This window comes from Pristiophorus japonicus, unplaced genomic scaffold, assembly GCF_044704955.1.
Source record: "Pristiophorus japonicus isolate sPriJap1 unplaced genomic scaffold, sPriJap1.hap1 HAP1_SCAFFOLD_272, whole genome shotgun sequence".
Classification (NCBI taxonomy): domain Eukaryota; kingdom Metazoa; phylum Chordata; class Chondrichthyes; family Pristiophoridae; genus Pristiophorus; species Pristiophorus japonicus.
The window spans coordinates 225133-229173 of record NW_027252472.1 but is presented as its reverse complement, the minus strand read 5'-3'; the positions used below and the strand labels follow the sequence as shown (position 1 = coordinate 229173).

The 4041-nt window shown below is 49.0% G+C and overlaps 1 protein-coding gene across 1 annotated transcript in view; it reads left to right on the top strand.

Annotated features, from left to right (window-relative positions):
* Positions 1-3725: 3725 nt before the first annotated feature.
* LOC139247548 (zinc finger protein 324B-like) overlaps positions 3726-4041 on the top strand; it is a 22446-nt gene continuing 22130 nt past the window's right edge. The window contains exon 1 of the mRNA XM_070871656.1: positions 3726-3760. The gene's annotated coding sequence lies outside the window, so the exon portion shown is untranslated. The remainder of the gene's footprint in view (positions 3761-4041) is intronic.

The following is a 4041-nucleotide window of genomic DNA, read 5'->3' as shown; positions in this document are numbered from 1 at the left end:
TCGAGAATTCCACAGGTTCACAATTCTCTGAGTGAAGAAGTTTCTCCTCATCTCGGTCCTAAATGGCTTACCCCTTATCCTTAGACTGTGTCCCCTGGTTCTGGACTTCCCCAACATCAGGAACATTCTTCCTGCATCTAACCTGTCCAGTCCCGTTAGAATTTTATATGTTTCTATCAGATCCCCTCTCATTCTTCTAAACTCCAGTGAATATAAGCCCAGTCGATCCAGTCTTTCTTCATATGTCAGTCCTGCCATCCCGGGAATCAGTCTGGTGAACCTTCGCTGCAATCCCTCAATAGCAAGAATGTCCTTCCTCAGATTAGGAGACCAAAACCGGACACAATATTCCAGGTGCGGCCTCACCAAGGCCCTGTACAACTGTAGCAACACCTCCCTGCTCCTATACTCAAATCCCCTCGCTATGAAGGCCAACATACCATTTGCCTTCTTCACCACCTGCTATACCTGCATGGCCAACCTTCAATGACTGATGTACCATGACACCCAGGTCTCGTTGCACCTCCCCTTTTCCTAATCTGTCATCATTCAGATAATATTCTGCCTTCCTGTTTTTGCCCCCAAACTGGATAACCTCCCACTTAACCCTTTTTGATGTGGAAGCAAGTCATTCATAATATACTGCATCGATAAGTGTCAAGGATGAGTTCACAGGTATTTCAATGAAGGACCTAATATTCCAGATCCCGAACTCCATCCTGAAGGGTGGAAGATGCTGGTGTGTGGATTAATTTAACGTGGGGTGACCGTTGCACACCAGCCAGCACATGGGCTTGATAGAGCTGGGTCTTGGTCCAGTGGCAAGGGGACGACTGGCGACCTGCTCTGCTGCACGGACCGAGTGCACGCACATATCGTGGTGTGGGCTGGGCCCCTGCTGCCCCCTGGGCCCTTGCCTCTTCTGGGCCCTGTGTAATAACACAGGCACGGTCTAGTGTAATGGGAAAAGGGGAATAGATTGTGTCAGCTTTACTCACTGGTAGCACTCTCGTCCAAATCATGGGTTCAATTCCCACTCCAGAGATTCAAGCACATTTAGGCTGAGACAGTGCCAGTGCTGAGGGATCATCATCGTAGGCAGTTCCTCGGAATCGGGGAAGACTTGCTCCCACTCCTGAAGTGAGTTCTTTGGTGGCTGAACAGTCCAATACGGGAATCACAGACCCTGTCACGGGTGGGACAGATGGACGTTGAGGGAAAGGGGAGGGTGGGACAGAGAGACGTTGAGGGAAGGGGAGGGTGGGACAGATAGACGTTGAGGGAAGGTGAGGGTGGGACAGATAGACGTTGAGGGAAGTGGAGGGTGGGACAGATAGACGTTGAGGGAAAGGGGAGGGTGGGACAGATAGACGTTGAGGGAAGGGGAGGGTGGGACAGATAGACGTTGAGGGAAGGGGAGGGTGGGACAGAGAGACGTTGAGGGAAGGGGAGGGTGGGACAGGTTTGCCGCACGCTCCTTCCGCTGCCTGCGCTTGCTTTCTGCGTGCTCTCGATGACGAGACTCAAGGTGCTCAGCGCCCTCCCAGATGCACTCCCTCCACTTGGGGCGGACTGGTCTTTGGGCCCAGGGACTCCCAGGTGACGGTGGGGATGTTACACTTTATCAGGGGAGGAGTGTGTCCCTTGTAACGTTTCCTCTGCCCACCTTGGGGCTCGCTTGCCCGTGAAGGAGCTCCGAGTAGAGCGCTTGCTTTGGGGAGTCTCGTGTCTGGCATGTGGACAATGTGGCCCTGCCCAGCGGAGCTGATCAAGTGTGCTCAGTGCTTCGATGCTGGAGATGTTGGTCTGGTCGAGGACGCTGATGCTGGTGCACCTGTCCTCCCGGGGGATTTGTAGGACCTTGCGGAGTGCCGCACTGTCGAAGGTGCTATCTTTCCAATGAGTCTTCAAATCAGTAGGGAAATGCTCTCCAGTGGCCCGGGCCAGCATTTATGATGATGATGTGTGGGGGGGGGGGCAGTAATTTATAAATATGATAAATGTGTGGGGGGGGGCAGTAATTTATAAATATGATAAATGTGTGTGGGGGGGGGGGCAGTAATTTATAAATATGATAAATGTGTGGGGGGGGGGGCAGTAATTTATAAATATGATAAATGTGTGGGGGGGGCAGTAATTTATAAATATGATAAATGTGTGGGGGGGGGCAGTAATTTATAAATATGATAAATGTGTGGGGGGGGGGGCAGTAATTTATAAATATGATAAATGTGAGGGGGGGGCAGTAATTTATAAATATGATAAATGTGAGGGGGGGGCAGTAATTTATAAATATGATAAATGTGAGGGGGGGGGCAGTAATTTATAAATATGATAAATGTGGGGGGGGGGCAGTAATTTATAAATATGATAAATGTGGGGGGGGGGCAGTAATTTATAAATATAATAAATGTGTGGGGGGGGGCAGTAATTTATAAATATGATAAATGTGGGGGGGGGGGGCAGTAATTTATAAATATGATAAATGTGAGGGGGGGGCAGTAATTTATAAATATGATAAATGTGGGGGGGGGCAGTAATTTATAAATATGATAAATGTGAGGGGGGGGGGCAGTAATTTATAAATATGATAAATGTGAGGGGGGGGGCAGTAATTTATAAATATGATAAATGTGAGGGGGAGGCAGTAATTTATAAATATTATAAATGTGAGGGGGGGGGGCTGTAATTTATAAATATGATAAATGTGTGGGGGGGGCAGTAATTTATAAATATGATAAATGTGTGGGGGGGGCAGTAATTTATAAATATGATAAATGTGTGGGGGGGGGGCAGTAATTTATAAATATGATAAATGTGGGGGGGGGGGCAGTAATTTATAAATATGATAAATGTGAGGGGGGGGCAGTAATTTATAAATATGATAAATGTGGGGGGAGGCAGTAATTTATAAATATGATAAATGTGAGGGGGGGGGGCAGTAATTTATAAATATGATAAATGTGAAGGGGGGGGCAGTAATTTATAAATATGATAAATGTGAGGGGGGGGCAGTAATTTATAAATATGATAAATGTGTGGGGGGGGCAGTAATTTATAAATATGATAAATGTGAGGGGGGGCAGTAATTTATAAATATGATAAATGTGGGGGGGGGGCAGTAATTTATAAATATGATAAATGTGAGGGGGGGGCAGTAATTTATAAATATGATAAATGTGAGGGGGGGGCAGTAATTTATAAATATGATAAATGTGTGGGGGGGGCAGTAATTTATAAATATGATAAATGTGAGGGGGGGGGGCAGTAATTTATAAATATGATAAATGTGTGGGGGGGGGGGCAGTAATTTATACATATGATAAATGTGAGGGAGGGGGCAGTAATTTATAAATATGATAAATGTGAGGGGGGGCAGTAATTTATAAATATGATAAATGTGAGGGGGGGGGCAGTAATTTATAAATATGATAAATGTGAGGGGGGGGGGCAGTAATTTATAAATATGATAAATGTGAGGGGGGGGCAGTAATTTATAAATATGATAAATGTGAGGGGGGGGCAGTAATTTATAAATATGATTAATTTATGAAGAGGATTAATGTGGGTATGTGTGTGTGGGTGGGGTGAAAGGGCGGGGCAGTAATGGCGGTGCCCCCGCCCCAGCCTGCCCCGCGCGGGTGAAAGTGCTCTATGTGTGGGGGCGGGGCCCAGGGAAAGCCCCGGATGGAGCAGGACCCGGATGGACGGCGGGGAGACGGGAAGCTTCGGGCGGCCGCCATTATCCCGGGAGCGGCGGGTGAGGGGAGCGGGAGCGGGAGGCCGTCATTACCGCCCGCGGCCGGCGGCCGGCGGCGAAGACCGCGCGGGGCGGGCGCTAAACAAAAATCGGGCGCTGCCGCACCGCCCGGCGCTTTGTGAGGGGAGCGGCCGACTGGCGCGCGCTCTGCGCAGGCGTGACAAGGACAAAGGAACACGCCCCGCACACCCGCACTGCGCATGCTCAGGCCCGGGTCCGGACGTGAAGGGGACAACCCGGAAATAGAGGGTCAGAGTCTGTCAATCATCACAATCTCCCTC